Source organism: Desmodus rotundus, chromosome 1 (genome assembly GCF_022682495.2).
Source record: "Desmodus rotundus isolate HL8 chromosome 1, HLdesRot8A.1, whole genome shotgun sequence".
Classification (NCBI taxonomy): domain Eukaryota; kingdom Metazoa; phylum Chordata; class Mammalia; order Chiroptera; family Phyllostomidae; genus Desmodus; species Desmodus rotundus.
The window spans coordinates 139,521,119-139,532,493 of NC_071387.1; the positions used below are offsets into that span (position 1 = coordinate 139,521,119).

The 11,375-nt window shown below is 34.1% G+C and overlaps 1 pseudogene; it reads left to right on the top strand.

Moving 5' to 3' along the window:
• The first annotated feature begins 8,101 nt into the window (after window positions 1–8,101).
• LOC112307219 (transcription initiation factor TFIID subunit 9-like) lies at window positions 8,102–8,966 on the top strand (annotated as a pseudogene).
• The last annotated feature ends 2,409 nt before the right edge of the window (window positions 8,967–11,375 follow it).

The following is an 11,375-nucleotide window of genomic DNA, read 5'->3' on the forward strand; positions in this document are numbered from 1 at the left end:
TTTTGTTTTGCCCTGTGAAATGGGTTTAAGAATGTTTTTTTTTATTTTTCAACCCAACAATACTTAAATGCTCTATATTTCCTATAAATTCTACTTGAAAACTAAACAGTTCTTTCTATACTTTGTCTCTCTTCCTGTACCTCCATCTCTCTTGTCCTGTGAAGCTAAAAGAAGCTGATTGACTTTTCACATATTGTCTTGTTACTTTACCACTACAAAACAGCTTACCATCCTATCCTCCAATGGTGGTTTCCTCACTGCCTTTTCAACTTTAACTAATGCTTTGTTCATCATTACTCCACCCTCTGCCTGATGCTCAGTCACAAATTCAGTGCCAAATGTGTCATATTATTGAAGTACTGACCCTAGATTTAGGTTCCAATGTCTGTTTCAGCAGCCTATGCTTAAAACAACCACCATTTATTTGCTTGCTGTTCTACAACCTGGGCTGAGTTCAACTGGGCACTTTATTTGTTCATTTAGTCTGAGGTCACTTTGCACAGGTTCATTCACCAGCTGCTCTCTCAGGGCTGAGTGATTCAAGAAGGCCAGAGCCACATGGTTCAGAGGTTTCAGATCAGGGTACCTTAGTTCTCTTCCATATGGTCTAGAAAAATAGCTCAAGTTTTTTTTATGTAGCAGTATCAATATTTCAAGAAAACAGTCATCTCTGTAGAAGGACTTATCAAGCCTCAGTTTCTGTTGTTTATCCTGATGCCTACTGGCCAAAGAAAATCAGAGAACTAAGCCTGCATAAGTAAGCCATGGGCATTAATATAGTAGCCCACCAAGTTTTATCAATAGATATGTAGACAATGGAAAATATTTTTTCCTGAATTTTATATCTTATCTACAATGAATTATATTAGTTCTATAATAACAATGTAAGGTAATAATGAAAAATGAATAGTCATTTCCATGCAATCATATTGTTTCTAACACAACAGTGATACTTTATGATTAAAAACATTTAAATTTTATACTTTTCAATATAGGTTGTTAAAAATTACAATTTGATTTACAGCTTATTAAAACAATGAAGGTAAATTGCCAATATTGTGCAGACAATATTTCATAATGTTCTTATTTATTTTTTGTTTTATTTACCTATATGCTATGGCAGTATACTAACATAGTACAAGAATAATTACAAATAGAAAATGCATTTTAATTTCAATTTTGCTTAACTAGTATAATTATTAAAAACATTCAATGCAGATATTTAGGAAAATTTATGCTACATCATTTTATTCACTACTTATCTGATACTTAGTTGATATATTTCAAAATAAAGTTCATCATTCAAGTTTACCTTATTTTCTATCTTTCAAGGACATGATTTCGCCATTAAACACTCCCCAAGAAATTCAACATGCACACCAATTTTAAAAGATCACACTGCAAATGTGCTAGAACTATCTAACATTTTTACAACTCCGTTGAATTCAACTAGAAACATGTCATTTTTAAAATGCAATAACAACCAACATGAAATCTTTATGTTTTCAGGTGCTTAGAGGAAGAGTAGCTAACATAAAACCTATGTATTTTTCTGTACAACCCAAATTTTTCTAGCCATATAAAAATCTAGTAAATTACCAAATCTTTTTTGTAAGCATGGCACATAAAATGTTTTAAGATCCTCCTTGCACTTCCATTCGATATGTAGATAACTTTTGAGACCACATAGAGTTTACTATTTTTATTTCATCATTTTGTTGACATTAATAAAGTCATGTTTTGTTTAAACTAGCCACCTCTATCACTTTCTATAAGCTTTTATTCAGAAAAAGTGATCATATATAAGAGTTCACAGAAAATACACATACAAGTCTGTGCATAAAAATAGATTAAGAATGAAATAGATTAAGTTATTTCATGCTTGATACCTAGGTCCATTTATTAATTATAATTATAAATCTACAGTTTTATTTGGCTTATTTATTGCTGACAGAGGTAGACACTAGGCAGGAAAAAAAGAGACAAGTGAGAATTTGTGATCTACCCTTCTTTTATTGTGTACACATACGTGATCATTGATGAAGAAATATATCCTTGTCTAGTGCCTGGATACTGAGGGCTATGTGTTACTGTATTCCTTATTCTTTTTAAATACATGAATGAATACAGACATACAAGTTTCATAAGGATAAAGAAATTGGGAAAAATATAAATGCAGAACACCAATATACCTCTTGAGTTCAGGAAGGACGTATGTACATAGAATCCTAGCGTCTGAAATTCTGTGTGGAAGTTTCACTGGTTATTATATGCAGACTTACTGTGTTATTTCTAAAGAAAGCAATAGCATATAAGAAAAAATAATGGTGGTTGACAATAAAAAAAGTTTAAAGGATACATGGTATAAACAAATAATAGTGTCACTTAAAAATAGGGTCTTACCATTTGAAATAATATATTGAACATGATGTGGTAAATAAGTAAAATCTTGAACTTTTCCCACCAGCCCTGGATGGAAATCATATTACATTCCATTTATCATAGACTGTATTATTGCTCTTAACAGAAATTTATTTTCGGGATGATTACATTCAGGGACTTAACCTTCCTGAAAAAATAAAACGGATAATTACTCTTCCCAACACAGCAACACAAGAAAAGACAGGAGTAGAGCAAGTGCTCAGATTTAATGGAGAGATTAAGAGCGAGAGCAAGTAGGGTATAATGCATCCATCTGTAGTGTAGAATGTGAAGTAAGCAGACAGCAATGAAACAAAATCTCCCTTTCACTCTTCCTTAGGTATCGCATCAACTTGGAAGTAGTGCATATGAAATCAGATGATTATGTACAGTATTACCGAGGGCTTCCAGCTCACTATGGTGGAAGAGAACGACTATTTACCTCCTCCTCCTTACCCAATTTAGCTCAGTAAAACTATCATTTTAACAGTTAAAAACTATAATGAAGGAGAAGAAGAAAAAGAAAAGGAGGAGAAAAGAGAGGTGAAGGAGAAATAGGCCATTGCAAGGCTGATAGAAAAATAAGAAAAAGGAATATTTCCCTGGGTTTCTGAAAAACCCAAACCATGTGGGATAATATCAGTAAAACAGTACAGAGAAAACTCATGCCAAAAACACTCAAAGAAAACAGTTACAGCAGAGACAGAAAGTAGTGTACTTGACGGAAATTAATGGGACTCAAGACCAACTCAGGCTTGGAGAGAACTGTGAGGAAGAAATCATGGAGGGAATTGTCAGACTACTTTAAAACTGCTGGGTGAGTCAAAACCTCTCGTTCTCCACGAAGGCAAGGCTGCTGCTGCAGCATTTGTCTTCTGGGGGAGTTCAAAGAAAGGATGGTAAGAGGGGGAAGTTTGTCTGGAGAGGATGCAGGGTATGGGATTCGGACTGGGGTGAGAGAAGGGGCAGGTTCTAACGTTACTGTGGAACACCACACAGAGTCCAGGAATGAATAAACTGAGCATCTATTCCCAGAATAGAGGGAAAAGAAATACTACTTTTTGCTAAAACTAAGTCATTATGAAATCATTGTTTTTTCTTTACTTCAGGATTCCTAGTCTCAGGCTAACAGAGGATGGACTCTGTTTTCAAAGTAATATTTTTTCTCCTTTTGGCAAGCAGAACAATCTAATTTATACAAAGGTCCCTGAATAGCTTCTTGACAAAGAGACATTGATATTGGCTCTGGAACTTTCTAATTATTTATTCTTTCAAGGCCAGTGGTAAGATAAAGATAAAATAAAGTGTATAAAAGAGTCATGAATTGAAATAAATTTTTTGGATTATAAATTGAGCTTCTTTATTTTGAATAATCTATTACACATTTGTTAATCCTCCTGCTTAATTCTGTCTAGAGTGGGAAATACGGACTGTGGATGTATTAAGCTAAAGGGCAGGCAGGAAAATCTGAACAGGAAGTCTTAACAGCATGTTTATAATATTAGAAATTTTTTGAGCAGAGAAGACATCACTTTAAAGGCTAATATGCGTAATTCTGCTTCCCCTTTAAACTTGTTCTACTTCATCATCATGGATAATCACACACTGAATAAACACAAATATATGTTCATGACACGGTATAGAATCTGTTAGTGCAGCGGCATAAATGTTAGCAATCAGATGGAATCATATGACCTAAACACATAAGGAGAATCACACAGGCTTGTCATTTCCCCATACTTCTACACAAATAACTAGAGCAATATATATAAAAGAATATAAAAAGATTGGTTTGTAAAGACTCCAGGTTGACTCTACCCTGGCCAAATTTACCTATAAAATGTCAACTTTCATCATTACTTTAAACTAAGTTGACTTTGCAAGATTATGTTATGACCTTACCAACCATTTATTACTGTATCTTTTTAAGTACATTTTATTGATTATGCTATTACGGATTTTCCAATTTTTTCCTCCCCTTTATGCCCACTTTTCCCTGCACCTCCCCACCCTCCAGCATTCCCTCCCCCTTAGTTCATGACCATGGGTTTCACATATAAGTGCTTTGGCTTCTCTGTTTCCTATTCTACTGCTAACCTCTCCGCCCATGTGTTTTATGCCTACCAATTATAGTTCTTATTCCTTGTACTTTCCTCCCCATTCTTCCTATCCCTCTCCCCACTGAAAACCCTCCATGTGATCTCATGTTATAAATTTTAACAGAGAGCAAAGGAAATAACAGAAAATAACAAAAATAACAGAAAAGGAAAACACATTGTTTCCTTAATTTATTATTTTATGACTATGAATTATTTTATTAACTTGAGATTTTAAAAATATGCTGTAAACTCTTTATTTATGTACTCCTGCAACAAATATTTATTAAATGCTGCCAGTGTGGTAGGTGTTGTTCTATCATGTTTGGGGTGCATTAGTGAATACAATAGAAAATATTTCTTTTCTCTATGAAGTTCACATTTCAGTGGGGAGAGATAAGAAAGAAAACCAACAAAAAACAGAAACAGTAAATTATGTACTACTTTCAGGAAACAAACTAAGTAAATTATATACTACTATGGGGAAAAGACGAGAGTTAAAAGTTCCTTTGAATAATGGAAAGATGAAAAGTTCCAATTTGAAAATAAATGATGTAATAAATATCGTTCAGAAGAAGGAATTTATGCAAATACTTGAAAGAGGTGGAGGAATTGGACAAAAAGGATATCTGAGGGAGAGACAGAAAGAAAGTCTGAAGCAAAGGACTTTAGATGAATACATCTGAAGAGTTTTTAAGAAACAGAAACAAAGTAGACAGGTTAGAATAAATTGAGTAAGCTGGAATAGAATAAGACAGACAGCCACGGGGTTAAATGAGACAAATCATAAAGGTCCTTGTAGGTTGAAAGATACAGCTTTTCCTAAGGGTGTTACAAATAACCACTGTGAGCTTTGGAACAGAGTAGGGACGTGAACTGACTTGTGCTTTTTTCGTTTTTAACATTTTATTTATTTAATTTTAGAGAGAGGAGAAAGGAGGGGGAAAGCTAAAAATATCAGTGTGTGAGAGATACATCGACTGGTTGCCTCTCACATGCAGGCTGGCGCTCAATCACTGAGCCAAACCAGCCAGGGCTGACTTGTTTTAAAAGGACCACTTTCATTGATGTACCATCGATACACAGGGTAATGAGAGGTGGCAGGTTAGATAAGAGTATGATTGGAAGGAAGGACTCATGTTAGAAGAAATTTTTCAAAGAGAAGGAATCAACCAACTCAGGCAAATGATTTGAGTGCTGAGAAGTTACAGGTGAGGACTAAAACTAGATCATTGGTTTTAGAAAACCAGAGGCCATTCAAGACCTTGTAAAGAGAGTTTCTGTGGAATGGTAGAGAAAAAAAAATCTCACTGGAGTGGATTTCAGAGAGAACAAAGGATAGAAACTGGAAATTCTTAGAAAATTTGCATTAAGTCAACACGACTTGTAAAGGAGAGCAAAAAATGAAACAACAAGCAGAAGTATAAATGGGGCCCGAAGAAGGCGTATGACTTGCAACAGTAAGCACTTACAAAAGTTCACAGGTTGGCATAAAAATGTTACAAATGAGACTAGAAGTAATAAAAAAAAAACCACTAAATTTGCTGAGCCTTGGTGGATATTTAATTTCTGTTTGTTTTGTTCCACAAAGCATCTATTCTCCTTTTTCTTGATAATACCAACCTTTCATTGTGAAGTTTTCCTTTTTTGATGTCTTATTAAGCCAGTGAAAATATCCTTTGTTTTCTTAAAATAAAAACACTGATTTTTTTCCCCTGAAAAACACTGGATTTTAATCCACAATATCATATCCTTGCTGAGTTTTAAAGAAGGAAAGAGAGAGATGGTTCTAAATTAATTTCTAAGAATCAGTAACAAGGCAATTGAAATCAATTTTCAAAACATAAAAAGGAAGACTTCAATGTATTTTGCAGCTGTTGCAGATTACAGAATGATATTGCTTTCTTTATTAATTTTCTTAATATTTTCTGGGGAGTATTATGTGTACAAACTAAGGTATTGGCATTTTAATAGCTTTCTTTGGAGAAAAGAATAACTGATTTTTTTCTTGTTTAAAAGTAATGATAATTGCACATCAACTTTAATATAAACAGATAAATGAAAAGTTGGCTGCTTTTGTCTGTTATATATGATGTACATCCTGAAACTTAGTTTCCAGGCATTGTTTTTAAAAAAGTGCCTCTAGATTATTTACCTATTTACAAGACTCCACAATGAGATCTAGACACATGCCCTTTTTACTGAGACTTGATCATGATATGCTGAAATGTCAACAAAGACATTTAATCACGCAGCATCATGCCTTTCCTATAATAATTACTGTTAGGGCTGTTAGCAAAACGGGTAGCAGGCCCGTTGCAGAGCTGTTCCGAGGTGCGTTAGACTAGGAACAGAAAAGCAGCAGTGGGTCTTGCTCTTCATTCCTCCACTCTCTGTCCTCCATCCTTGGGCTTGAAGATAATTAATAATGGTAAGTGGAAAGTTGTCATGTTCTTTTTCTGAAAAATCTCTGTGGTATTACTTATTTTCAAGATTTAAAAAACATTTTTTCTAATGTTTACATTCTTTCAAGATTTTGAAATAATGATAATAATATTTTTGAAAATAAAAAAAAATGTCAACAAAGATGTCTTCAAAGACCAGTAGATTGAATTGTGGTTAATTTATATTTTATATAATTATAATGAAAAGTATAATTATGGCATTTTAGTGATCAAAACACAATGTTGTTAAAAGTGTCTTTTATCCAAATATCAGACACTTAATTTTTATAAGAATATCATTTTATTAGTCAACAAAAAATACTTTTATTTAAAAAGCACCTTAAAGAAACTAGACAAATTGTCAGATAACTATTAGATATTGACCTAAAAATAACTTGCTCATTTTTAAAAATACAACTTTCATGGAAATACAAATAATTCAATGTTGTTAAGAAAGTCTTTTTGGATCTATTTTAAATTTCAGCCAAGGTAACGCTTGCAGGATATATAGTAAGTATATCATAAAGTGATGTGTCAGTAATTTCTCATAGAGAAACAATTTCTAAAAGTCACAAAATAACTATATTTTCAAAGTAGGTGGAAATGTGTACATGTCATTTATTCTTTAAAAGAGAGAGTTACCCTATTATTCCAGAGCAGACAGAAAATGCTGAGAAGTCGGTCGCCTTGGGTTCAGATGTACCCTTCTTCATCAATTGTGAAACTGAAGATGACTTCTCCTTGATAACATAAAAGTAGAGAACTTTGCAAAAACAAAATCAAAGAAGACAAAAAAAACTTTAGTTAGGGTCATTTTTACAAGTAATCATTTAGAAAATAGACCATTTTTGTCTATTTTCATGAAAGGGCATACTGAAATGATATAATTTTGTTTGACTAAGAAAGGTCATAATTGCTGTTACACTTTTTCCTTTGAAAATAAACATCCATCTCTAAATTGTGAAGAAAAGTAAATGATATTGCTGGGCATTTTTCTTTTCTATTCCTAATTTGTTTGCACATAGATAATATGTTGTGCAAATGATGAGAAATAATAATTTAAAAATAAGAACCATCGTGGTGAGGACCATGTTGCTTCTGCACATCCTTCTCACCCATATACCAGGGGTTGGAAAAACAACACTAGGCAAAGGACTTGCATCAAGATCAGGACTGAAATACGTTAATGTGGGTGATTTAGCTTGAGAAGCCTGATCACTGGATATCATGGAGTCTGGCAAGATGGCTTCTCCCAAGAGCACACGGAAAGATGCACAGATGATGGCACAATCCTGAAGGATATGGGGATTACAGAATATGAACCAAGAGTTATAACTCGGATGTTGGAGTTTGCCTTCAATATGTGACCACAATTCTAGATGATGTGAAAATTTATGCAAGCCATGCTAAAAAAGCCACTGTTGATGCAGGCGATGTGCCATTGGCAATCCAGTGCCGTGCTGACCGGTCTTTCACCTCTCCTCCCCCAAGAGATTTTTTATTAGACATTGAAAGGCAGAGAAATCAAACCCCTTTGCCATTGATCAAGCCATATTCAGGCCCTAGACTGCCACCTGGTAGATATTGCATGACTGCTCCAAACTATAGACTTAAGTCCTTCCAAAAAAAGCAGCTACTTCTGCAGGAAGTTCCACAGTTCAGTGTTGGTTCAGTTACCAGTGGACCAAGTACTCCCGCACTTGGCACACCAACCCCACAAACCATGTTGGTTTCAACTAAAGTAGGGACTCCAATGTCCCTCCCAGGGCAAAGGTTTATGGTACAATTGCCCACTTAGCAGTCCCCAGCTGTAAGTGTCAATTCCTGCAACATCAGCAGTTATGTTCTGATTAATCCATCATTAACTGGGTCCAAAAACATTCTTATTACCACTAATATGGTGTCATCACAAAATACTGCCAGTGAATCATCAAATGCATTGAAACGAAAACGTGAAGATGGTGACGATGACAATGATGATGATGATGACTATGATAATGTGTAATCCAGCTTTGATGCATGTGACATGTGTACTTGATCTTGAATCCACAGTACTAAGATTAAACAGACATGCTGGGTGTTTTCAAGTTGTGTTTTAGAAAACTTAAATTGTATTTAATGAGTAAATACAGTTACCATAGTTTAAAAAAATTAATAACAGAAATAGAAGAAGTTATGTACATTCCAAGATAGTGCTTATATTTCTCACTCCTAGGGCAGTATGCAAAGACTCTGAAATGTTTCCTAGTAATTTTTGGCAACATACATAAATATTAACAGATTTTATTTTTAAATATTAAGTCATCCATTCAATTCAAGTTGAATATTCAGAAGATTATTATAATATCACAGGCCATGTCCAACTGCCAAATTAAAAGATGATTCATACAATTAAAAAAATGTGTACCTACTTGCACATTATATTACACCTTTAGATCAAATAAATGACAGAATGTTACCTGGACTACCACCAAACAATACTTACAAAATTAAGATGGCATCTTTTATTTAGTTAGTTAATTATTTACCTAATTATAGAACATGCAATTACCATTAAAGAAAAACTGTAAGTATGAATATCTCAACAAGAATTTATTTTTTACTTTTGTAGAAAGTTCACTGAAAAAACTTGAAAGGTGGAAGAAAGCAGAAAGAATGACAAGAAATAGAAAGGGAAGTAATATCTTTATCTTCAGTGAGTTAGACGCATGCGATGAATTTGACCAAACATGAAGAGATGCATAAACACATCGCTATGGAGGTGACTAACAAAAGTTGGTCAAAGAATTTGCCTGTCAGAAACTGGATGAGAGTTCAAAAAAAAAATAAAACTTTCATTTTCATTCTTCTTTATTTTTATTTTTGTTTAGAGAGAGAGGGAGAGAGAAAGAGAAAGAAACATCAGTCTGTTCCACTTATGCATGCATTCAGTGGTTGATACTTGTATGTGCCCTGACCCGGGATTGAACCCTCAGTCTTAGCACATTGGGATAATGATCTGACCAACTAAACTATGCGGCCAAGATCAAAAAAGGACTTCTAATTTCAAGCTTTTGGGTATTATTTTAAGTACATAAAGGAATTGATTTTATGAAATTGGTTGACTGTATGAAGGTAGGTGTTTTCACGTGGTTAATGAGCAAAATCATTTTGGAATTTTTTTCAGTATTTGATATTGGCTGAAGATTCTAATTTTGTCTCAGTTACTTACTACTTTTAAGGTTTTTGACAAGTTGTTAAAATTCTCATTTAGGTATTGTCTGTGGGTGACTTTGTGCAAGAATGGCGGAATTGAGTACTTGTGATAGAGACAGCTTCCAAAACCTAAAATATTTACTATCTGACCATGTACAAGAAAATTTCCTGACCTCTGACCTAGAGCAAGGTAAAAAACTGAGACAAAAGAGAGTTCATATCTCTCCAAGCATGTCCAAGCAGGGCAACTGTGTGCTTTTACAAAATAGTCCTAATTTTTTGTAAAAATTGTCCCAATTTTTCTCAGACCTGGTTTGGGCCTCAGGGTGAATTGTGAGACCCCAAGCTATATGACATCCATAATTAATATACTCAGGTCACCCTACAGAGAGAGCAAAATTTCAGGTCATTTAAAAATGTGGTTTCATGGGACCAGAGGGTGTGTGAAGGATCCTACCTAACCACTCTGCAACTTGTGGGTGCCTCAGATGTAAAAAGTCATAGTAAAGAGTTTGAGGGTCTCTTCTGGTTCTGCTTAGTCTGGAAGCTTTAACCATCACTGGGCTTAGAACCTGGGATGCTCCTGACAGTCACATAGAGGGTGGGGATACAGTCATTGCTCAACACTTGGGATTGTGTGCTGCATGGAAATAGCCTTACAGTTTTAGAGAAATTAGATAGAAGCAATAGGAAATGATGAACAGAATAAGTAGAAAAATGGGGTTAAGTAATTAAATGGTAAACTAATTTTAAAAATTGAAGGAAAAATAAGGTGTACTTCCTACATGTAACACACACAAAGCACCTGAAAATTTTGTGTAATTTAAATGTACATGTGGACTTGGAGATTTTCTATAGCTGGTGGGAAGTAGTTGTAGTGACCACTGTACCAGAAGTTGGATATGAAGATCTATTTTTCATCAGGCCAAGAAAAAATGAAACCTTTATATCTGTTGGTCTAATAGGAAAACAATATATGTACCAAACAATAGTGCTCACTTTGTACAGTAGGGAATTCCAAATTTTGAAGATATTAGTGTATTAAAGATTCCTTCCAACAAGCTAGCTTTTATCACACTAGCTTGTTGATTTTTGATGGATGCATTAAAGAAAGCATATTTAAGTGTCTCCCAAGGCATCATAATTATTGGATAACTCAGAAGAGAACAATGTTTTAAATATTTTTGCATCCTAAAAATCAACATATAAAATTGATTAA